The sequence below is a fragment of the Felis catus genome, chromosome D1 (assembly GCF_018350175.1).
Source record: "Felis catus isolate Fca126 chromosome D1, F.catus_Fca126_mat1.0, whole genome shotgun sequence".
NCBI lineage: Eukaryota > Metazoa > Chordata > Mammalia > Carnivora > Felidae > Felis > Felis catus.
In genome coordinates, this window is record NC_058377.1 from 9,353,804 (window position 1) to 9,380,191 (window position 26,388).

Below are 26,388 nucleotides of genomic sequence, written 5' to 3' on the forward strand. Positions count from 1 at the left end.
AGTTGGGGTGTGGGGAGGAGAGAAAAAAATCTCCTTATGGATAAAGGGTGATCATGGGATTTTTTTTTTTCCCAGAATGCTCCCAAGATGCTTCCAGAAATCACAGGACACTGTGACTTGCTGCTGATTTTGGGTAGTTTCTAGAGGCGACAGATAATATTTTAGCAGGGTCAAAATGAGTAAATTTTTATCTTCTCAGCTAACAGAAAACTAGAGAATTTGCTCACTACCCTCTCTTTCCTAAGCCGGGAAACTAACAACAAGATGGGCCTCTTCCACAATGGAAGGGACTAGTAAAAAATCTGTGTGGTCACTGAGTCTGACATTATTAAAAGAGGAATCCCTAGCAATAAAAAAATAAAGCCTTAAAAATAAATAAAATTAAAATAAAGCCTTTATGCAGATATAGAAACAAGGCTAGTTTGGAGACCATGTAGCTGGAAATGTAAGAAAATTATGTTTTTCATACCTTCTATGGAGATTATTTCCCTTAGACGATATTAATACATTTTTTTAACATTCTAAATGTATTTAAGAAGCAAATTTGTGGTCCCTGAGAAACAAGATCTCATCTAAATAAATCTACATGTTTGGCAATTGTCCATTCCCAGCCTTGGAGGCAGTAAGTTTTTGGATTCTGTTTCTTTGTTTATGAACATCCAGTAATTTGAATTAGTAAAGTGTCCAGCAGCATTTCTCAAAATACAGTAGTAACCTGAGGAGCTTGCTAAATACATAATAAGCTGAGAAGCTTGTTAAATGTAGACACTCGGGCTCCCTCCTGACCTCCTGAATCTCTGGGGTTGAAGTTCAGGAATCTGCATTTTTATCAAGCATCCAGGTAATTCGTGCACTCACTGAAGATTGAAACCTTCAAGGAGGATATGCTATAGGTCCAGTTTGGTGCTAATAGATAGGATCATTTCATTTGTAAGAATAAACTCATTATTTTTTAGTTGGAATCAAGTTGTAGCTTGTAAATCATGCTAATCTGTTGATCTTAAACCTACTTCTAGCCTGGGAATTCTCTATAGGTGCCATGCACTATAGAAAGTCCATTACATTCAATTTCTTGTAAATGAATCTCTACATTATGATTTGTCTTTATACTTTGATGGTTTGTGAGCAAAACTTTGATGAGGTTATGGGGCTAATTTATCTTTAACATAACCTGAAAACTTTCTGGGCAAATATGCCTAGTATACTACCTAACATATAATAAGCACTCAATAAATATTTACTTAATGAGGAAATAAATAGATGAATAAAGGTTTACTCATTTCATCTTTTCTACCCCTTCTTGCCCTTTGTATATCTTATCCTAGTGATTCCTATTGTCATCCACCCAGATTTCCAAGCTAACAATGGGAGCCATCTTCTCATTTACATAGGATTGGTTACTAAATCCCTGCATGTTTGTGCCATCTAGAATTTTCTTACTTCCCTGGTATTTCCCTGGTTGAGTTGTGTAAGATGTTATATGTTAGTAAAAGGAATGGTAAATCAAAGATGTAAGAATAATGAGCATATATGTGCCTAAGAATATATTCTATAAATATGTAAAGCATTGTCCTGAAGAGTGAAAATCAGTAATTGGAGACTTTAACACAGCCTTTTCAGAAACTTTTAAATTGAGTAAAAACAAAAAACCAAGCAAGTAAAACATTCTATATTGAGATAACATGATTGATAAGCTCAAACCAATAGATGTAGAGAATTTTATACCCTACAGAGAATGTGCATTGTTTTTGAGCAAACGTGGAATATTTACAAAACTCTTTGTGTTAAATTACAAATAACCAGCATCACACAGACTATATTCTCTGATCATCATACAATAAACTTAGAATCCAGCAACAAGACTTTCCTTTCATTTCCTATGCTGAAAACTAAGTAACGTACTATTAAATGACCCTTTGGTTAAAAAGAATATCCTAAGGAAAATTGCAAAATACTTATAACAGAGACACAAGGAAATACTGCAAGCCAAAATTGTTAGAACACAGTTAAACAAGTGCTTAGCGGGAAATTTCTCATTTGGGACGCATTTGCCAGCAATAAGAAATATTGGAGACAAATGCTAAGCATTCAACCCAAGAATCTGGAAAAAAGTAGCAACAAGCACACCCCTACCCCAGAGGACCAAATAAGGAAACAGTAAAGATAAGAGGGAGAAATGAGTGAAAGAACAAAAGAAAAGTAGAGAAGACTAACTACCTGAAACTGGTTACACGAGGAAATGTGCAACAGAAACAAAGCATTGGCAGAGAGAGTGAGAATGTGCAGGGGGAGCCCCGAAAGGGAGAGGGGGCACTCAGTGCAGAGATCAATAAATACAACATGAAGAGGAATAACTATGAATAATATATATAATAGCTTTTAACTTTCAGTTATACTTGATGTGGTGTATTATTGCACATATATTTTATTATATATTTTACTTATATATGTAATTGAACATGTATATTGAAGTATATCATACCATACATGGTACAGTGTATTTTTACCTTTATGTAATAGGTATTGTATATTGTGTATATATCATATGTAGTATCTCATATAACGTGTGTATATGTCATGTACTATTCTCTAATTCATAAATTTTTATATGATATATACTGTATAAGTGCACAGATAAATTATTACACTATGGGAAACAGAAGAGCAGCTGCAACAGGAACTAAGGGAATAACACTTACACAGTAACTGATTCGCCTGGCTACATGGATAAAAAGAAAAATATCAAATGTCAAAATTGGTCCAAAAACTAAAACCTGAATAAACAAATAACAATTTAAAAAGTGAAATGGTAGTAAAATTCTCCACACAGCAAAAGCCCCAAGTCTCAAGGTAATTTTATAGATTACTTTTATCACATATTCAAAGAACATATCCTTATATGTCATTATAAAGTGTAGAATAATAAGAGACACTATTCAACACGATTTATTTTATTTTTTATTTTTTTTTCTTAACGTTTGTTTATTATTGAGAGACAGAGAGAGACAGAGCATGAGCAGGGGAGGGGCAGAGAGAGGAGGAGACACAGAATCAGAAGCAGGCTCCAGGCTCTGAGCTGTCAGCACAGAGCCCAACACGGGGCTCGAACTCACAAACCCACAAACTCAGGTGAGATCATGACCTGAGCCAAAGTCGGATGCTCAACCGACTGAGCCACCCAGGCGCCCCAACTATTGAACACTATTTAAACACTCTTATGAGACTAATCGATCTTAACCTTGATTCCCAAAGTAGGTAAGAACAGGTCACAGAAGGAAAATTACAGGACTATGCAAGAACATTGGTAAAATATCCTAAATAAAAATATTTGCTAAGGAAACCCAAAAGTGTCTTAAAAATAGTACATTATGTTTAAGTGGGGTTGATTTCCAGAAACACAAGGTTGGTTCAGTGTAGTTCACCATATGACTAAACTAAATGAGATAATCATATGATTGTCTTGACTGAGGCGAAAAAATAATTTGATATAATTGAATAACTATTTATAATTTTAAAACACTTCTCAAAAAACTGGCAATAAAAAAGGAAATTTCCTTAACTTAATAAAGATGAAGTACCAAAAACCTAAAGCAAACATCATTCTTAGCAGAGAAATTTTAAAACTTTCCATTAAGATTGGAAACAAAATAAGGACTCTTACCATTACATACATTACATACATTATGTTACAAATTCCTGGTTAGTGAGTTAACTATAAGACAAAAAAGCTAAGATATAAAGAAAGTTAAAAAAATACCTAAACTCTTATCATATGCAGATAATATTATCATCTAACCAGAAAAGCCAGTAGAATCAACAAGTAATCAAAAAGAAGTGATGTGAGAGGTTAGCTTTACTGTCAGATGGATCAACTTAAAAAATTCAGTAAAATTCCTCTATGCCAGTAATAGTCAAATGCAGCAAACTCTATACAATATTTTGTATTTCTCCTAACAGAATACATAAGGACCTCTACAGAAGAAAAAAAAATGATGTGATGATATGAATAAAAATAAAACTGTATTCTTTTGTTGTACAATGTACAGAGCTAGACTACAATTGTACTTGGAAGGATCAAATGATAAGGAAAAGAAGAAAATATAGATCTCTTTTGTGACCTAATCATGTAGAAAGTCTTATTAAATAAGATTCCCAAATTAGAAGTCATGAGGCAAAACAAAGTTGTTGGATTTGACCACAACAAAACTAACAAGGTGTTGAGTCCTAAGTAAGTCAGAAGCACTTAGAAGCATCTCGTCTGTGGGGTGCCTGGGTGGCTCAGTCGGTTAAGCATCTGACTTCAGCTCAGGTCATGATTTCGTTGTTCGTGTGTTGGAGCCCCGCATCAGGCTCTGTGCTGACAGCTCAGAGCCTGGAGCCTGCTTCGGATCCTGTGTCTCCCTCTCTGCCCTCTGCCCCTCCCCCCTCTTGCTCTATATCTTTCTGTCTCTCAAAAATAAATAAACGTTACAAAAATTTTTTTAAAAAAAGTATCAGGTCTGTAATGCATATTCATCAAAAATCATGCATCCTTAGAAAAATGGCTAAGATGTACCTTCATGGGGTTCAGGATCATGTGTGTCTTCATAGCTTGGGGACCTCTCACAGTGCCTGGCATATACTAGGTGCTTAATAAATATTTACTGAATAAATAAGTTTTATTGTGTTTTCTATTCTACATAGTAAGACAAGGAAATGCATGATCTGTCTTAAAAACATTTCTTTAAAAATCTTTAAAATCTTCAGTTTCAGTAATTTAAAAAATTATATTCAGTTATTTAGAAAATGTAACTATGCAGAATACTTCATTTTCTAATTACGGTAGCAAAAAAAGGAACTATTTCAACCTTATTTTCACTTATTTTTGTGGTACTTGGGTATTTTTCAGTGTCAGTTTCAATCATGTGATTTATAATCATACCCAAAGGGAGTTGAAGTTTGCAAATAAAGTTTCATAAGACATTACTGAGTAAATATTTCTCTAAAGTCCAATGATATTATATAATCTGAATTCCTAATTTCTGCTACTTTGACAGGCCAGACTAAGAAGCAGAAATGAGAAGAGTAATTCATGACTGACTTATGTCTTAGCCTCATTTCCTGTGATTTCACCCCTCCTTGAAACAGCATAATGCTCTTTGACAAGGGGAAAAGCGTAATACTCTTTAAATTTTTTTAATGTTTATTTACTTTTTTTTTTTTTTTTTTTTGAGAGAGAGAGAGAGAGAGAGAGACAGAGCCTGAGCAGGGGAGGGACAGAGCGGGAGGGAGACACAGAATCGGAAGCAGGCTCCAGCCTCTGAGCTGTCAGCACAGAGCCCGACGCAGGGCCTGAACTCACAAACCGTGAGATCATGACCTGAGCTGAAGTCAGACGCTTGACCGACTGAGCCACCCAGGCGCCCCCCCAAAACATAACCCTCTTACAGTGAAACAGACACAAATATTGGACCTAGAGTCTGTTTGGAATATTTCTGATTTATTGGTTGTGATATTTTTCTACTGCCACAGGGAGTGGAACATTGGCCGACTGTAGGAACCGGGCAGCTATCTGTGAGTCCTGAAAGAGAGAAACAGGGGTAACAAAATCAAGCCTTCAACGAGCAAAGCCAATTTCAACCACTGAAGGTAATTTCATATCACCCAAAAAGGAAGAAATAGGATTTGATAAATACTCCCCAAATACTGCTGCAGTTATATAAAGCCTCAGAGTGAAGCTAATTCAAACTCATTTCCTCACCCGCTCGTCATGCACATTCTTTTTGGTTTTCATACTCTTGACTGCTGTGTTTGCCTAGAGAGGTTGGCATCACGCTGTAGGGTCATGTTTCACAACTGGTGCTCACTGATGAGGTTCTGCACATAGTGGCTTTGGTCATAAGCCAAAGGTAAGATTTTGTTTGTGCACCCCATAAGATGAAACACTTTTCCAGACAGCATTGCTTAAAAGAGGTTACACGGACTTTCCTGGATGGCCCTGCCTAACATCTTGTGTCTTAAAATTCCAGAGCTGAGCTGTAGCTGGTGCCACTGAGCCTCTAGCCGAAATTCATTTTCTAAAAACCATGGCCAGAGTCTTCCTAGAGTCAAAGCGGAAAATTCATTGCTGAGCATATTCATAAAAATTCTTTGGGTTGTAAATGATAGAAATTCAACTTCAGCTAGTTAGAGCAAAAGGTTGGGGCTATTGTCTCAGGATCCAGGAAAGACGGAGACAAATGAGGACCTTTGAGATAGCAGAAACCCAACTGGTTTCCCAGACTATTGAAACTAATAATGCAAATGGCATCCCACCTACCCCTCCCCTGTACCCCTCATCTCTCAGATTAAGTTTTCTTCTCTCTCACTAAAGACAGCTCTCTTTCTCATAATGGGAAACATGGGTACCCAGATCTCTTAGGTACTTTTTATAGCTCCTAGCACAAATAAGGACTGGCACTCTCAGTTCTAGTCAAACTCTGCAAAATATGATCCTGGCTCACTCAGGTCAGATGCTCACTTGCAGGGGTGAGGTCACGTGAGAACAAAGCAGATCTTACAATAGCCATAGACATAGGGGTGCAGAGCAGAAAAGATCACAGTTGTTCAGTTCATAGAGCATCAGTAGTAAATGTATTCGGATAAAATAAGGGTAATCTGGCTTTCCGTGAACTTTCTTGTCTCTACTTTTTGACCATCACAAAATATTTTAGTTCAACCCAAGAAAAACCCAGTAGATCTAGAAAAGCTGTAGAGAAGGGCGCCTGGGTGGCTCAGTCAGTTGAGCCTCCGACTTCGGCTCAGGTCGTGATCTCACGGTCCGTGAGTTCGAGCCCCACGTCGGGCTCTGTGCTGACAGCTCAGAGCCTGGAGCCTGTTTCAGATTCTGTGTCTCCCTCTCTCTGACCCTCCCCCATTCATGCTCTGTCTCTCTCTGTCTCAAAAATAAATAAACGTTAAAAAAAATTAAAAAAAAAAAAAAGAAAAACTGTAGAGAAAGGTAATGAGTTACCTTGAAGACAAAAAGCATTGCTGCAGATAGAGGGTCATTTCACAATAACAAAAGGAAGAGATAAAGATTCCAATTTTGTATATATACAAAATTTATATTATTATATATTTATATTTATATTACATAATACTGCCACTAATTTGACAGCAAAGTATATAAAGCAAAAGTGACACATAGAAAAAGTAGACAAATGTACGTATTTAAAAATACCTTCCTGGGGCGCCTGGGTGGCGCAGTCGGTTAAGCGTCCGACTTCAGCCAGGTCACGATCTCGCGGTCCGTGAGTTCAAGCCCCGCGTCGGGCTCTGGGCTGATGGCTCGGAGCCTGGAGCCTGTTTCCGATTCTGTGTCTCCCTCTCTCTCTGCCCCTCCCCCGTTCATGCTCTGTCTCTCTCTGTCCCAAAAATAAATAAACGTTGAAAAAAAAAATTAAAAAAAAAAAAATACCTTCCTAAAATATGCCAGTGCCGTCCAAATTACCTAGATACAGAAACAAACTGCCAGAAGCAAACATTTCACGTGAGATTTCTCAAGGGCTTAGGCTTCTGCAACTGGCAGGCGGTGCCAGGAAAGTCCTACATCCGGCCCAGAGGGGCTACGTATAGCAAGCCACAGGTCAAGAGCACTTAATTTTGGGTCAAGAGAAACTGTCACTAATCCGACTACTGGATATCACCTAGTGTTCGGGTGGTTAAAAAAGCAATGTGGCAAAGAGATCTCTGCCTTCCTTTTCTGAGATAAAAGGAATTCAAGCAGCTCTATGGCATGTGCAAAGCGTATCTTCTTCTGAAAAAGTTGATCTCATAAACACATAGGTGGCCTCAGATAGGGCTTTCAGACGTTGACAGAAAATGAGCCGTTTCTATTTCTTGAGGATTTAATAGTAGTTTTTAAATCTGAATGCCAAAAAAGAGTACCCTTGTGGAATATTACTTTAAATGTTATATTTAACAAATCAGCACGTTTAACACATGATTACAATGATTGTGTGTATGTAAGACAATGTCTAAAACTGTAAAGTAGGGAGATCTTGGCAAATGTGAGGTCCAGGCTGAATGCCCCCTTCACTACTGCTCACCTCTGGGGAGGAACTACTCCCCTCCCCAGAACCAAGCCCCACGGGAGGCCCCAGAATACATGCATACACTCCTTTGCTTTAAATTCAACAGACCTAATGCATTAGTCTTGGTAATTAAGTGTGCTGGGATCATATCTTGTTCAGATTAAGATCCACATCGCTTTCTAAAAATGTTAAACCCTTTCTTGAAGATCAGATAATTCCCCAAAAAACTAAATGGAATGATTACTGAGGGGAAGCTTGCTAATCAAAGTACTTTCCTGAACATAATATTTCCACCCATAGTGAAATTTCCCTGGGACTCTGCCAACTTTGCATATTCATAATGGTAAAATGGTATAGAATTAGCAAGCAATAAAGAAAGGTAATTAGCGGAGGCCAAGGAGCCAGCCTTGGTGATCAAAATGCTTTTTTTATTTAAAATGCATCAGAGATGGGGAAATCAGCATTGAGAAGGTAGCATTTATCCCCATTCCCACAGCTAATAAAAAGTAAGGTCCATATATACTCATGTCCGTCCGATTCCAAGACCCACACTAATAGGTATTAGTGGAGTAGGTATTTTGCTGTCTTCAAATATGTTTGCTAAATTCGCTTATTCATTTCATCCTTTTGTTCCTGTAATCTTACACTGAATAAATCTTTATGAGTGCCTAACAATAAAAACGTTAGGCTAGGTCTACAGAAACAGCAGGGGACACAAAGAAGTCATTGTCCTCGAAAACGTATGGTCTAGGGAAGAAGACCTGATACCACATTTAAAAAGTTAATATGTTTGGGCAAATAAAACTTAAGGGAAGTTTGTTCAGATGAGCACTGCACACCAAAAGAAGTGTTTTAAGCAATAGAAGCTAAACAAATATGCGTGTTTGGAACAAGAGTAAGAAGGCCAAGTTATTATAATGGTATTGTACTCTTCATCTTGTAAGTGATTTCATCCCACTTCACTGAGTAGATAGATGGGTAGGTAGATAGACAACAGATACATCCATACATAGATACGTAGATAGATGGTCGACAGATGGATAGCAATAGATAAATACATGATAGATGATTGGGGGTGAGGGTAGAGAAAGAAGACGACCCATAACTCAGATGGAGAAAGCAAGAACCCTAACTCTGGACCACATTCCTCTTAACATGCCTCAAATTATGCTTTCAAAGTGTTTGCAGAAACCAATCCTACTCTGTTTTAGAATTTGATGATCTAAGCCCAGGCGGTGGTTTTTCATTCACACTCAGCCACCCCTGTGTCACCCCGCTGGGAGCCTTGCTTATGTTCCTGCATTCTGTGTAATGTATACATTGTATACAAAGTGTATAAATAATATACATGATTTTCTATTACTGTGCAGTTCTAAGCAGTAGCCAGGCCCCTGGCAAAGCTAGGATGTGACAACATTGTAAATAGTCCTGGATGCCACAGCTGTTACTTGTTCTCTGTTTGTTTTTGGTGTTCTATGCTTAAGCTTTGCCATGAGTTCAGACCTTCTGGCCACTGGTCTTAATAAGTGAAATTGAGTGTTTGAATGGTAAGCAGTCAAATGGTATCCGTCATCCCTTAACACGTACCATATTCCTTAAGCACGTGGGGTGAGGGTGCACTTACATAAACAGATGGCCCAGCTAGGCCAAGCACAGAGCGCTCACCTCTGACGGGCATTTCTACGTTGCCTGCACTGAACAGAAGCCTTGACCCAGACAGATCAGCTATTCCCTTACGCCCTCTAACACCTAAAAAGAATATACACCCAAGAAATAGATCTCTTATATCTCTAGGCTTCTTGATCCAGATTACTTTCTAAATTAAAAGAAACTTCATTTTGATGCCTTCATTAATCCCCTCACAAATCCATTCAGTCAACACTCATCAAGCACCTACTATGTTCAAATTGCTAGTGATGAGCTGGGGAAACAGAAATCAGTGAAGGCCTGGCCCTTTCCTGGAGAAGCACCGTTCGATAGTCAGCTCACCATTCAATAGGGAGCCCAGGCAGAAAGACAAGTATTTCACCAAGTATTCTGTAACAATCCTACCCTTTTAAGCAGAACTGTTTATTGAACTTTCTCACATAGCTGCATAGTCTGGGTCTGTATTGCTGTCCAGGCTTAGGTTTCCAGAATTCACATGAATTTTCATAGTTTTAAATTTCTATAGCTCCCCAAATGAAACTCTCTCATATGAAATGAAAACACAGAAGGACTCAGAAAAACAACAGGTCACATCTTTGAAATATACAAGAAAGTGGAGTAGCAGTAGAGGAAAATGGCCCTTTTAAAGCCAATTATGTTATCTCAGCTCAATCTTAAATAAATGGAAGGGGGAATTAGGCAGCAAATGTGGCTTTCCAGAAACAGATGTTCCTCTCATTTGGGTCCTAGAGCTCGACCCTGCTTTCCGACGTACCGGACAATGCCATCTAACTTCCTTATGAAGCCAACACTTGTTGATTATTATGTGTCAGGAACTGTGCCAGGCACCAGAGACACATAGGTAAATATGACAAAGCTTCTGTTCTCAAAGAACTTCGCTTATCAAAGTGAATCCTGTGGCTTCCTCAGAGTTGGTACAGACAGCTATTAAAAAAAACGTATCTCACCGGACGACATTATTGCGACGGTAACGCATCTCTGCCCTAAGCCAAAGAGCAAAACTCAAGAGATCACAGAAATCCGAGGATAGTGATAAGCAGGCGGGTAAGAGCATCACACAGCAGGTTCTCAATGAGTCTGTAGGAAAGTGCGTAGCCTGCTTCTTAATTTGGAAACACAGGTTGCAAACACCTAAAGAGAGAAACACTTAGGAGTGGTTCTAAAGGAAAGTGACAAACAGAATGTGACTTCGAGGCTTGTGAGGAGGCATGGGTGGTGGTGGTGGTGGGGGGGTGATGGGTCATCCTGTCCTCACAAGATGTCAGGACGCCCAGACCTGACCACTGTGACACCCCTCCCCTGCGGAGCCCAGAGAACAGAGTGGGATCACTCAATTCCATCAGCACTGTGTGCTTCATATTTAATAGGCTTCCTGCCAGGACAAAGAAATGTTACATCCTCTGCCATATCGGAGAAACCTGTGTCTTAAGGAGCAGTGGAAAAGAGCATTGGTAGCACACTACCTGCCCTGAAAACGTGGATCAGCTCCTTGAGCTTCTCGCTCCACAGTTTCCTAACCTGTAAAATGGGCATCGTCTAGTCATTTGGGTCACATTACATGACGAGTGTCAAACACCTAGACGATGTAGGTAGGGCACACTGCCTGGCTCAATAAACATTGGCTTCCCGGAGAAAAGCTTTTAGAAGGTTCCCATAGCACATGCCTGAGGGGACGTTTGTAAAGATTATATTTACATTTATAATGATTATACTTACAGCAGCCAGGGTATTCTGGCCAATGAGTAAAGAACAAAATTTGTAACTGGAATATGAGTGTCTGGGTGACTGGCAAAGGTCCAGCAAAATCAATAGAGCTTTGTGTTGAACTCAGTGCCTCCCAGGAGAGAGCTCTGTACATCCCTTGGAAGAAGGGAAGCTATCAAAACAGGCAGGCATTCAGTCTATTCATCAAACACAAACTGAATGCCTACACTGTGCCTATACCGAGTGGCATTCTATTAACAAATGGGGAAAGAGGAGTTACAGTCAACAGAAGAAACTAGAGACCCCACAATAGAGGTCAGTCAAAGGGTATCCACAGGATGGACCGTGGAATATACGACCAGAGGAGTATATCTTCTCTTCCACCTGTGCCCCCACCAAAATTACTGTCTTACCCTCCCAGGAGAGAAGTCAGAGTTACAAGTTAGGAGATAGCCACTTTGAGCGATGGGAGAGATTTGCTGACTACCTAACTACAAACAGGTTTGGGCAATGTGGCCTTGCACTTCTGAATGCTTAGCAGCTCTAACCCCAGGCCAGGCAGGACACCACATGATTCAGGACTCTGGAGGAGAAAGAGTTTGCTTTCAGCTGAATATATGTCACCTCATTGAAAGAACAATTTACAGATACATGTTGTCATGGGCTTAATCTTGAAAAGCAGTTTGGAATGTAATTTGAATAAGAAATATATATATATATATATATATATATGTACAGACATATATATATATATATGTACATATATATGTGGTATAATATAACAGATAATATTATATCAAATGCTGGGTTCTGGATGTAGTGCAATTCTAACCACTGAGCTGCAGTAAAGAAATTACCTAAAGTCTTTACAAGCTGACAAAGAAATGTTAAATAATCCACCAATCATACCACCTGCCAATGAAATAAACTGCTTTTGAAATGCTGCTGAAGTAGGGTGAAAAGAATAAGTGGGATTTGATTGTAATTTCCCAGGTCCCCTGCAATGTTGACCCTGAGCCATAACAACGTGCGCTCGTTAGTTACTAGCTGTGGCTTTCCTCCAACCAGGTCTTTGTGCGGGAGAGGACAACTATAGTTATCACCATCAATCAAAGTCAGCTTTATAAAAGGAATTAGAGACTAAAATACCCTTTCCATAAAGATAAGGGGAAACAAAAGTGGTAGAGAGTAGATTGCCACTTCCCTCAGGAAAATCCTTGTGAACAAGAAATGGGCGGGGGGTGGGGGGACAAATATAATGATCATGCCAAATGTAGACTCTTTAAGAGAAACTCTGGGGTCCCTTGTAGAAAGTGTTTGTCTCAACACAGTCAGCATTCTTGTAAACGTATGGGAGATTTATTTATTTCCTTATTTATTTTTGAGAGAGACAGAGAGAGAGAGAACAAGCTGGGGAGGGATAGACAGAGCGGGGGACATAGGATCTGAAGTGAGTTCCCTGCTGTCAGCACAGAGCCTGATGCGCAGCTCGAACTCACAAACCCTGAGATCACCACCTGAGCCGTAATCAAGCGTCCGATGCTTCACCGACTAAACCCAGGCACCCTTGTATGGGAGTCTTAGACCCTTCTACTGCTTCTTTCAGTAAGGCTTGCCAGTATGTGAACTGACTTTCTTTGCACAGGCTCATGATGTGCTTCCTTTGACTTACCTACAGAACCACCAGGTGTGTGAAACAGTTTAGGCTTCTGGGGAGATGGTCCTGGACGTAGGAGAACATATGTTTATGTTCTGACACTCAGCTGCCCACGTCCTCACATGACACTGGCCCTTGCATCCACACAGCTATCAAAATGCAAAGAGGCTTCCACTCTTAGACATTTCGATGCTTCCTCAACGTGGGTCCCCGCTCACCTGTCGGGGGTTCTCCAAGCTGACTTAGCCACATCAGGGAGAACGGCCATTTTCCTGGCCTCAGCCACGTGGGCCAGCAAAATGCACAGACAGACATTAACGACTTTATTAGCTTCATGCGTTTTAACCTGTGCGGACACACATGCAGCCTCCACTTCCATGAGGATGTGGATGGAGCAGCTGCATCACTATCAAGTTCCCATGTGCCCCTTTGAAGTAAACCCCGCGCCTCCAGGCAGGAATCCCAGGCAGGAATCCCTTGGTCTGATGTGTCTGTCAGTGTAGAGTGGGGCAATTTCTGTTCCAGAGCGTCGTATAAATGGAAGAGTAGAGTAGGTACACTTTGAGTGTGGCTTCTTTCACTCAGCCAGATGTTTTCAGGCTCCATCTACGTTGTTGAGACTGTCAGTGGTTTCTTCCTTTTTACTGCTGAGTAGTACCCATTATATAAATGCCCTACAGTCTGCTGATCTATTCTCTTGAGAGTGGACGTTTTTGAGTCGTTTTCAGCTTTTGGCTATAAACATTTGTGTGCATCTCTTATGGTAGACCTGTCTTCATTTCTCTTCGGTCGTCACCTAGAAGCAGAATTGCTGGGACATAGGCTAGGTATATGTTTAACTTAATGAGAAAATGGCAGACCATTTTCCAAAGTAGCTGTGTACTCCCACTAGTTTCACATCCTGGTCACCACTTGGTGTCGTCAGTCTTTTTATTTATACCATTCAAGTGGGCGTGTAGTGGTACCTCATTGTGGGTTTTTTTTAAGCTTATTTATTTATTTGGGGGGGGGGGCACAGAGAGAGAGAAGGAGAGAGAGAAACCCAAGCAGGCTCCATGCTGACAGTGTGTATCCTGGAGCGGGGCTCAAACTCACAAACTATGAGATCATGACCTGAGCCGAGATCCAGTCGGATGCTTAACCGTCTGAGCTCCCCAGACGCCCCCTTCATTGTGGTCTTAATTTGTGTTTCCCTGATGACTAATGATGTTGAGCATTTTTTCATGTGCTTATTGACCATTCAAATACCTTCCTTTGTGAACTGTCTATTCAAGTCTTTTGCTCACAAGTGAATTGAGTTTCCTCTTTATTATTGAATGGTACTGCTCCATATATTGTTTGTAAGTCCTTTATAAGTCAGCTATCTGTGACAAACATTCTCTCCAAGTCTGTGAGTTCTCTCTTAATTTTCTAAACAATGTTCTTAACAGATGTAACCTTTTGGGAATCAGAAGTGTGTAATTTGATGATGAAGTCCTCTTTGTCATTATTTTTTTCCTTTATGGCTAGTGTTCTCTGGGTCCATCTAACAAATCTTTGCCTAACCAAAAGTTACAAAACTGTTCTCCTATGTTTTCTTCTGGACCAATGTTTCCTGACCTTTCTTACATTTTCATCCCCCATGTGAACTTCCCAAGGCTGCCTTAACACAGTAGCAATCTTGGGGGTTTCACACAACAGAAATTCATTGTCTCACAGTTGTGGAGGCTAGACGTTTAAAATCAAGGGGTTGGCGGAGTCTTGTTCTCTTTGACAGCGCTGTTGAGGGGATCCTTCCTTGCCTCTGGCTAGCTTCTGATGGTTTGCCAGGAATCTCTGGCATTCCTTGGCTGGTAACACTTCTCTCCAATCTCTGCGCTGTCTTCACATGGCCTTCTCCCCTGTCTCTATATCTCTTCTCTTCTTATAAGGACACTAGTCATCCCCTCCTCCAGTATGACCTCATCTAAGCTTCCTAATTACATCTGTAAAGACCCTATTTCCACATACGATCACTTTCACAGGTACCAGGGGTTATGGCTTCTGTATAAGTTTTGAGAGACACAGTTCAACCCACAATACTTCCATAGGAGTCTTTAGATACTCTACTTCTAATCACCCCAACCTCCCAAACATGAAATGTGTTATAACCACAGATATACTATGTATCTATTCTTTGGAGGACAACAAACTATTGTAATATCTAAGAAAATTTTACCCTCCAAGGGCTGATTTTCATCCCCTCTCACATTCAAATGTGTTAACCATCTCTAATTAATTTTTGTGTATGGGGTGAGGTACAGGTTCAAGGTCACCTCTCTATATGGATATCCACTTATTCCAGCATTGTTTGTTAAAAGGCTTTTGTTTTCTCCTTCAATTGCTTTGGTTCCTTAACGTAAGGTGTAGTTTTATTTCTGAACTCTTATTATGTTTCACTGTCTGTCTTTATACCGACAGCACACTGTGTCTATACAATGCAGCTTTCTAGTACAGCTCTTCTTTTTAAGGATTGTTGTAGCTATTCTACATTCTTCGAATTTCTAAATGCATTTTAGCAATGACATGCCAATGTCTACACACACACATTAAGCCTACTGGGTTTTGACTGGAATCATGAGGAGCACCATCACCTCAGCCATATTGAATCTTCCAATCCATAACCGTAGTATAATTCTTCATTTCATTTCGATCCTCATTCCTTTCTCTCAGCAACATTTTCGTATTTTTGTTTTTCCTCAGTATATAGAATTTACACATCTTTTGTTAATTTTAATCCTAAGTGTTTTGTGGTTTTACATGCTATTCTAAATGATATTGAAGTTCATTTTACAGAAGTTATTGCCAGCATGTAGAAATGCAATTACTTTTTGTATAATGACTTTGAATACCACCACCTTACTGAACCCACTTATTAGTTCTAGTTATTTTATGTAGATTATTTAGGACTATGTATACAACATGTTGTCTATGAACAAAGATGCTTTTTCATCCTTTTTCAATCTGTGTGCCTTTTATTTCTTTACCTTCTACTTTTTCTTCTATGCCTTTTACCTCCTACTGGAGGTAGGACCTCTCATACAATGTCAAGTAGAAATAGCGAGAGTGGACATCTCTGCTTTATTTCCAATCTTATGGGCAAGTGTTTCAGATTTCATTAGCAGAATTATGCCATTATAATTATGATGTTAGCTACATCATATTAGCTATATATTTTGTAGATGCCCTTTATCAGACTGAAAAAGCTTCTTTTCATTTGCAGTCTGCTGAGACATTTGTTGATTTTTTTTAATAAATGGGTGTTAAATTTTGACAAATACTTTTTAATCTATGGAGACTGTGTGATTTTTGCCCTTTTTTTTAATGTGGTAAGTTACATTAACTGATCCTGATTTTCAAATCTTGGACCAATCTTATATTTATGAAATAAATACCAGTTGGCCGTGATGTATTATCCCTTTTATGTGTCACAGAATTAAATTTGCTAGGAACTTGATAAAGTTTATACATGTATATTCATGATGGAGGTTGGTTTGTAGTTTTCTTATAATGTCATTACTTTTGGCACCAAAGTAACTCTGGACTCATAAAATAAACTTGGAAATATTATCTCCTCTTCTATTTTTCAAAAAGAAATTGTTTAGGATTGGTGTTACTTTTCCTTAAAAGTTTCATTGAATTCACCAATGTAACCAACTGTGCTTTCCATAGGTAAAGGACTTAAAAATTTTTTTAATGTTTACTTAGTTTTTGAAAGAGAACGATAGAGAAAGAGACAAAGAGTGCAAGCTGGAGAGGGAGAGAGAGAGAGAGAGAGAGAGAGAGAGAGAGAGAGAGAGAGAGAGAATCCCAAATAGGCTCTAGGCTATCAGCGCAGCCTGGAGATCGTGACCTGAGCCAAAATCAAGAGTTGGACACTAACCAGCTGAGCCACCCAGGTGCCTCTGGGCATTAGAATTTTGAATGTGTGTAGTAGTTTTACTTCTTGATTCTTTATATTGGTAATTTACATATTCTCTTTTTGTTCCTGATACATCTACCTGGTGTTTATCAATTTTACTGAAACTTTCAAAGAACCAACTTCTAGCTTTATTGGCTTTCTCTATTGCTCATAAATTTTGTATTTTAATTGATTACCTCTTAGGTCTTTATTATTTCTTTGGCTTTGGTTGAATCTGCTCTTCTTTCCGTAGCTTCTTAAAATGAAAAATTCATCATTTCTTCTTCTTCTCTGGTGTAAGTATTAAAGCTATAAACTTCCCTTATGCATGGCTTTAGAGGCATCCCACAAGTTTTTTATATCTTCTGTTTTCATTCATGTGTAGTACAAAGTATCTCCTGATTTTCTTTCCGGATTCTTCCTTTGTTCTTAGGTTATCTACAAGTGTGTTGTTTAATTTCCAAGTAAATTAGAGGGCTATTAATAAATTAGATAGCTCTGTTATCAATTTCTAATTTAATTCTATTGTAGTATGTAGGATTTCTTTCTTTCTTTCTTTCTTTCTTTCTTTCTTTCTTTCTTTCTTTCTTTCTTTCTGTTTAAAATTTATTGAGGCTCATTGTATGGCCCAACATATGGTCTATATCGATGAATGTTCCATATGCATTTGAGAATGAGTACTCTGTAGTTCTGGCACATGGTGTTCTACAAAGGTTAATTAGGTCAAGATGCTTCATTTATATTCTTCTGCTCTTTTACATCCTTTCTGAGATTCTGTCTACTTTTTTTGTCAGTTACTGAGGAAATGTTGCAATCTCCAAATACAGTTGTAGATTTGCCTATTTTTCCACGGAGTTTTATCAGCATTATCTTCATTTGTTTTGTAGCTCTGTTATTAGGTGCACACATATTGAAGATTGGTATCTTTATGCTATTACCACAATATCTCAGATACTGCAGCTTTATAATAAATCTTGAAGTCAGTACTGTAAGTCTTCCAACTTTCCCTTTGTCCTTTCATAGTTATTTGTCTATTCTGGGTCCATTGCATTTCAAAAGGAATTTTAAATTTTTAAAATTTTAAGTTTATTTATTTATCTGACAGACAGAGAGAGAGCGAGAGAACATAAGCAGGGGGAGGGGCACAGAGAGATGGAGAGAGAGAATCCCAAGCAGGCTCTGCATTGCCAGCACAGAGCCGGATGAAGGGCTCTAACTTATGAACCGTGAGATCATGACCTGAGCCTAAGTGGAACATTTAACCAACTGAGCCACCCAGGCGCCCCTCAAAAGGAATTTTAAAATCAATGTCTACAAAAAAGAATCTGCAAGGATTTTGATTGGGATAGTTTGAATCTAGAAATCAGTTTGGGGAGACTTGACATCTTAATGACATTGAGTCTTCTAGAAATCATTTTGGGGAGACTTGACGTCTTAATGACATTGAGTCTTCCAGTTTATAACTGTGACCTCTATATCTCCATTTCCTTAGGTTTTTTCATTTCTCCCAGAAACATTATGTGGTTTTCAGTTATAAGTCTTGCATATTTTCTACTAGATTTACCTCTAAATATTTCCTATTTTGATATGATTGTAAATAGTAAGGGTTTTTTTTCTGTTTCTGATTGCTCATTTTAGTATAAAGAAATACAATTCATTTTCATATTGATCTTATATCATGTATTCACTTACAAGTTCTCATGCCTTTTCTGTAGATTTCATAAGATTTTTCCACCTAGATGATCATATACCTATGAATAAAGACAATCTTCTTTCCCCTTTATAAGGCATGCCTCTTATATCTCTTGTTTGCTGTATTACATGTCTAGAACCTTCAGTGCAATGTTGAACAGAATTGGTGAGAGCAGACATCCTTGTTTTGTTCCTTATTTTAAAGGAAAAGCATTCAACATTTCACCATTAAATACGATGTTAACTACAGATGCCCTTGATCAAATTGAGAAAGTTTTCATCTAGTCCTAGGTGGCTGAGAGTTTTTATGAGGAATAAGTGTTAAAATTTTATCCAATACTTTTTTTTCACCTATTAAGAGAATCAGTTTTTCTTTTTTTTATTTTTTTTCAGTCTGTTATGACAAATTATATGGATTGATTTTCAGAGGTTTTGTTAACTTGGCATCCTTGTGATAAGCGTCACTTGGTCATGACGTATTGTTTTTCATGTATATTGTTGGATTCAATTTAACAAAATTTTGTTATGAAACTTTTCAACTATGTAGTTTTCTTTTCTTGTAATGTTCACACTTTGTCTTATAATGTTTTAACTTATGTCCGAGTAAGGCTAGCCTCATAGAATGAATTGGGACATATTTCCTCCTTTTCAATTTCTTGAAGATTTTATAGAGAATTGCTATTATTGATTATGTAAATATTTGGTATAATTCATCAGTGAAGCTATTTGGGCCTGGATTTTGTATGTGTGTGTAGGACAATTTTGAGCATCAAATTTCATTTCTCTAATAGATGCAGTCTGTTGGGATTACCTATTTGCTCTTGGATAAACTTTGATAGTTTGTATCTTTCATGAAGTAGGTACTTCTCATTCAAGTTGTCAAATTTATTGGCATAAAGTTTTCATAATATTCCTTCATTATCTTTTTAATATCTGTAGAATCCTTACTGATGAAATCTCTCTCATTCCCAATGTTGGTAATTTGTAATTTCTCTTTTTTATTCCTAATCAGTGTTGTTTGAATTTCATCAGTTATATTTGATCAATTTCAAAGAACTAACATTTGCTTTTCTTGATTTTCTTTATTGTTTTTCTGTTTTCAATTTCATTGATTCCCATTCTACTCTTTATTATTTCCTATCTTCGCTGTATTTTGGATTTCATTTGCTTTTCCTCCCCTGCTTTTGTAATGTGTAAACTGAGGTCACAAATTCAGAAAACTTCTTTGTTTCTCTTGTAGGTGTTTAGTGCTATGAATTTTCCTCTAAATAACAGTTTATCAGCATCCCACAAATTGTAATGGTTGCAGTTTCATTTTTATTTGGTTCAGAATACTCACCCTTTTATTTCTTCTTTGACCCATGGGATATTGAGATATATAAACAGCAAATAATCATATGAAAATTTACACATATTCATACAAAGACTTGTATACAAATGCTCAGAGCAGTTTTGTTTGTCATAGCAGAGAATTGGGAATGGCCTAAATGTGCACCAACAAGTGAATGGGTTTCTTAAAAAACCAAAGCTGTGGCATACTCATACAAAGGTATACTTCTCAACAGGAAGAAGGAATGACTACTGATACACACAACAATGTGAATGAATGGCAAAATTACGCTACATAGAAGATGAGAGATCAGAAGACCATGCGTGGTATAGCCCCACTAATATAAAATTCTGGAAAATGCACTGGCACAAAGCAGACTACTTGGCTAGGGAAAGAGAAAGGACAGGGAAGGGCAGGAGGGAAGGATTCCAAAAGGGCAAGGGGAAACTTCTAGAAGAAATGGACATGTTTATTATCTTGACTGTGATGGTGACTTCACAGATGCATCCATGTGTCAAAGCCTATCGAATTTTACACTTTAAATGCATGTGAACAATACCTCAACATAGCTCTTAAAGAAAAATGCAATCCAGAAAGGAAATAATGGGTCATCACTGCTCAAAATACTGTGACAGCTCTGGTGACTAGCTTATCTTGTCAGAGTCTGCCTCCTTCCCTGTTTCAGGGGTTTTGCGGTCTTTTACTCAGTTTCAATGTCCTCTTGCTCCTCTCCTACCCTCTCTGTTTCACTGGTGTGTGTGTGTGTGTGTGTGTGTGGGTATTAAAACTCCCTAAAAGGAATTTATGCAAAGGATACAGGAGTGCTGATTCATGGGGGCACATGTACCCCAAAATTTATAGCAGCACTTTCAACAATAGCCAAATTATGGACAGAGCTCAAATCTCCATCAACTGATGAATAGATAAAGAAGAAGTGGTTTATATATACAATGGAATACTACTTGGCAATGAGAAGTAATGACATCCTGCCATTTGCAACAATGTGGATGGAACTGGAGGGTATTATGCTAAGTGAAATAAGTCAGTCAGAAAAAGACAGATACATGTTTTCACTCATATGTGGAACTTGAGAAACATAACAGAAGACCATGGGGGAAGGGAAGGAAAAAAAAAAAGTAGTTCCAAACACAGAGGGAGGCAAACCATAAGAGGCTCTTAAATACAGAGAACAAACTGAGGGTTGATGGGGGGGCCAGGGTAGGCAAGGGGAAAGTGGGTGATGGGCATTGAGGAGGGTGCTTGTTGGATGAGCACTGGGTGTTGTGTGTAAGCAATGAATCACGGGAATCTAACCCCGAAGCCAAGAGCACACTGTATACGCTGTATGTTAGCTAACTTGACAATAAATCATATTTAAAAAATAAATGAATAGGGGCGCCTGGGTGGCTCAGTCGGTTGAGCATCCGACTTCGGCTCAGGTCACGATCTTGCGGTCCGTTGAGTTCGAGCCCCGCGTCAGGCTCTGGGCCGATGGCCCAGAGCCTGGAGCCTTCTTCCGATTCTGTGTCTCCCTCTCTCTCTGCCCCTCCCCTGTTCATGCTCTGTCTCTCTCTCTGTCTCAAAAATAAAATTAAAAAATGTTAAAAAAAATTTTTTTTTAAATAATAAATAAATAATAAATAAATAAATAAATAAATAAATAATAAAAAAAATACCACCTCCCTAAGAGAAGATCCCAATCAATATTCATGATGGAGCCTGGCTACCTCAGAGGTCACGATATCTCTTTCATCTGGTGTTCATGGTTGCCCTTGTTAGATTAGCGTGTGCAGGGTCTCGTTCAGTCCATCGTAATCCAGATGGCCACGAAGGAAAGCAAAGGAGCAGAGGTGACAGGAAGTACCTTTGGCCCCTTCCCTGAGGAGAAGACTAAGTGGGCCAAGGGCTGAGGGGTTCTTGAGGCTCATTTCCTCCTCCCCGGTACAAGAAAGCCCAGATCTCCCTGTTCACGTGGGTCCCCAGAGCTCAGGCCACCCCTGTATGCACCGAGGCCCCGAAAATGGACTCGGCAGCTCTTTGCAGCCCTTCTCCGCAGAGGCGGGAGCTCCCAAGACGGCGAGCGCTCGGGCCCTTGCTGCCGGAGAACAACAGCAGGCAGAATCAGACGCGTCGCTGAGTTCTCTCCAGGGCACAAACGGTTCTCGGGCACAATCCATCACAGAAACAGAAAATGGCGCTGTTTTCTCCCTGCGGTCAACTCCTGGACGGAAGACAAGGTCAAGAGCGTAAGACCCCGGCAGATGTTAGGTCTTACACAAATGTGTGAGGACGAAGGGGGAAGGGGAGTCAGCGTCTGAAAAACGGAGCCGATGCTCCATTGTCTCCAAAGGTCGCACGCCACAGGGAAAGGTCACGCTCAGAAAGAGGCTCTCCCTGGTAAAACTCAGACCTCCTCATCTCAGCTGTGTTCTCCGAGGTCCAGGAACAACATCGCCCTGGCGTGGGAGTTTGTTTTAGTTCTCTGAGCTGCTGCTTCTGCCAAGAAACTCCTTGCCGCCTCTCTGTCCTGCTGGTTGTTGGACTGGTCGTTTCCACATGAAGAATCGAGAGCCGGTCGCTGAGCAGAGGGGAGACGCGGAGGCCTGAATGTTTGTTATTATTAAGCTCACTCGTGTCCTTCTGAAATGTGGTGCACATGTGTGAGAGGACAGATGCCGGGGATGGGTGTTTTAGCCTAAGAAAATTCTCCAGCACAAAGGCAGCAGACCCACAGCTTTGCAGTAAACCTTAAGGTCTTGCTTCTCTCAGCCCCCTCTCTCCTTTCAAAGAGCGTGTTTTTCAGTGACCCTTCCAGAACAGGTAATGTCGACACAGAACAGACATTACGGTGTGAGGGGCGAAGATGAAGCTGGAAAATGGAAACAAGTGTAAATGAAATGATCACCTCGGGGTGACACCAGCACGCGCACTGGCTTGTGCCGGCTAGCTGTCCTCACCCTCTCTGGCCAGATACCCAATTCCACAGGCCGGGTGGCTCAGAAACAGCAGAAATTTCTTCCCATGATCCTGAAGGCTGGGAGTCCAGGCTCTCGGCTGGGGGAGGGCCCCTTTTCTCGGTCACGGACTTCTTGTGTCCTCGCGTGGCAGAAGGGCAAGGGAGCTCTCTTGAGCCTCTTCTATTAGGACACAAATCTTATTGGTGTTGGGTAGAGACCATGGCCTGGTCTCTTCCCAAAGCCCCCACCTCCCGCCATCATCAGCTCGGGCATGAGATCTTCAACATGTGAATTTGGGGAGAATATGAACGTTCAGACCGTAGTCGGAGCAGTCGCTGAGAACTAGGATGCTTCACTGTACACATAGACAGACACACACACACACACACACACACACACACACACACACACAGGACAGAAATCAAAAGTGACAAAACGCACAGAATTTAGGACCGTCTAACTGGGGCGGTGGCTCAGCCTTGCCGCTGACCCCTTCTAAGCAAGTTTCTGCAGACTCCAGGTTGCATCCGCACGGGGATAGCCACGACCCCTGACAGGCTCATTTCCCAAGGAGGTTGTAAGAATGACACGGCAGACAAAAGCGGTCACTGCGTGTGCCGGGGTTCGTGTGTGCCATCATTTTCCCCACCTGTGTAATTCTCTATAGAATACCAACGATCTTGTAATGAAGGAGGAGCTTCCTTTATTCTGCCATTCAACAGCCATTTATTGAGTGCCTACTGTGTTCCAGACATTCCCCCTTTCTCCTTTAAAATTGTCTCTTTAGTTTTCCAGATTCCAGGGTGATTTCCTATTTGTAAATGAAGATTTTCTTGCTTCTCTCTCTTCCATGTAACTACTCTATATAAACTTCTATATAAAAGGGGATGTGTACACATAAAACACACAGAGAGAGAGAAAAATAGATCACGTCAACGTTACTGAGAAAGGCAGGTGCCAAGCAAGCCAAGATATAAATGAAAAGTTTGTAAGAATAGCAATGACTTACCCAGAAAAATGCGAAGCTAAAGGATTTTAGGAAAAGAAACTGCAGATACTTGTTCTCAGCCAACTTTCGTAATCTGTGCACTGAAAAGGAAAAATACAGTTTTGACCGTGTCATCCTTGTTTTATCAGAGCTCCCAAGCTGTTGTAATCTACCGTCCCACGCCGTGCATTTCTTCGTGATCTTCCACATTCTGAAATACTTTACGTTTTAAGGATCTTGCCCCTCCAAATGTTTCATCAGACTGCTCGAGTTAGTCTTCCCCCTCACGAGGCTGCCCGTTGCACAAAGTCAGTATCGAGGGTCTAGAAGAAGAAAAGCAAAAGGCCAGTCCCAGAATTTAAGCTCAGAGTTTCTACTCTGCTTTAACCGGCACTTTACTTCATTTCAGGAGTTGAAAAGCGGGGCGCCTGGGTGGCGCAGTCGGTTAAGCGTCCGACTTCAGCCAGGTCACGGTCTCGCGGTCGGTGAGTTCGAGCCCCGCGTCGGGCTCTGGGCTGATGGCTCAGAGCCTGGAGCCTGTTTCAGATTCTGTGTCTCCCTCTCTCTCTGCCCCTCCCCCGTTCATGCTCTGTCTCTCGCTGCCTCTGTCCCAAAAAAAAAAAAAAAAAAAAAAAAAGAGTTGAAAAGCCTGTGGGTACCTTGCTGAAAAGGCTTCATGAATGAACAGTGAACACTTCCCTTCAAAACTGGAAGATGATTTAAGCTGCACGGTACCCCCCTCCCACCCCTGTGTAATTTAGAGTTCGGATAAATAGACAAATTAATTTTAATGCAAAACAAAATAATCATTGCTCTAGCTTGACGTATGCATCAGATGCCCGACTCCAAGTAAAATCTGGGAAAAAAAAAAACCCAACCCCATGTTATACAAAACTTTGGTCGCTCTTCTACGTTCCTCATTAAACTGTCTGGAGAATGGCTTCTCTCCTTTGAAAGTGCTTGATAGCACCTCTTGCTCGTGTTTTCATTGCATCTGTTTCTTTGCAAGTTAGAAAAAAACGATACAAGGATGAAATAACTTTGAACAGAGTTGGCCAAGGCAGATCCGTGAAGCACCTAGAGTCTGATTTTCTCAGACGGGTGAGGGATGGCGTCAGCGGTCTTGAGCCTGGCTTATGCCGACTGCGGAGTTGGAGCTACATCTTCCGCTCTGTCCTTTGCTGTGTGGCCGGGAGCCCAACGCTGCCCTGGTGTGCCTCTTGGGTGCACGCGCGGCCACCCTGCCCGCCTCCCAGCCCCACCGTTACTCCATCTCCTCCCTTGCTGGGATGCCTCCAAACCCCACGGAGAAGCGACTTCTCAGCCCTGACGCGCATAGTTCTCCACCGCAGCTGAGCCACGCTTGGGCTTCAGTGGAAAATTCACCAATGCCGGAGAGTGTTTTGCTTCTCTGGCACCCAGCCTGTTCTTTGAATACCTGTGAGAGGTGCAGGATTCTTGGGCTGATGAGACATCCGACTGAGTGAAACCCGAGGAAGGGCTCCTGTTGGCAGTCCTGTCGCGGGGCTGCTTTGGGAAGACAGGTCAGTGCTGAACCCAGGCTCCTCCGTGTCAACTCAAGTTCAGGCGCACCTCCGTGCACCCAGCACTAATCCAGCTAATAATCACCGGTTTCCTTGGCAACTTGCATTCTCCCACAGTATGGTGCTACTGTGTTTCCACTTCTCTAAAACGGGTCACAGAGTCACGCCCCGCCCCCAAATGATAAATGCTTTTCCCCATTTTGGTAAAAGCCAGAGTTCTCCTCAGTTGTTTATAGAGCAGTCATCACTGCATCCTCCTTTTTAAAATTTTTTTTTAAAGTTTATTCATTTTTGAAAGAGCATGAGTGGGAGAGCGGTGTGCAGAAAGAGAGGGAGACACAGAATCCGAAGCAGGCTCCAGTCTCCGAGCTGTCAGCACAGAGCCCGAGGTAGGGCTCGAACTCATGAACCATGAGATCATGACCTGAGCAGGAGTCAGTCACTTAGCCGACTGAGCCACCCAGGCACCCCCACTGCATCCTCCTTTTATACAGCAGCAAGCCACAAGAGGAAGGGAAAGCAGGGGGGGTTATGGATGTTATCACTCTGGCTGAGCAGAACCAGTTGTTTGTTACAAGGAAAAACTATGTGGGAGGAAGGAGGAGAAAAGGCAAGAATTACACAGCATTTTGCGGAAGTCTGAATTCTTTGTTATGAGTTCAAGTAAATAACCCGGCAAAAAAAGATGGCTTAATACTCTGACTCTTGGATATCTGGGTACTATGAATGATTTGAAGCTGACTTTTGGTAGATTACAAGTGAGTAGAGTTTTTTTTTCTTTTTTTTAAAAAAAGGGTAATTATATAACAGAAGTGTTAAGAATTGCTGGATTTTGGTTTTGAGCTTTAAACCTGTCACTTTAAAAATAGTAAGAG

The 26,388-nt window shown here is 40.4% G+C and overlaps 1 long non-coding RNA gene across 7 annotated transcripts in view; it reads left to right on the forward strand.

The window, feature by feature from the left end:
- Positions 1-26,388, forward strand: part of LOC111556558 — a 415,573-nt gene that overhangs the window by 379,954 nt on the left and 9,231 nt on the right. For 6 of the 7 annotated variants that reach the window (XR_006585905.1, XR_006585900.1, XR_006585898.1 and 3 more), the window contains one exon: positions 5,512-5,716. This is a non-coding gene — a long non-coding RNA (uncharacterized LOC111556558). Of the gene's footprint in view, positions 1-5,511; positions 5,717-26,388 lie in introns of those variants that run through there. The other variant, XR_006585899.1, reaches the window with a different exon arrangement.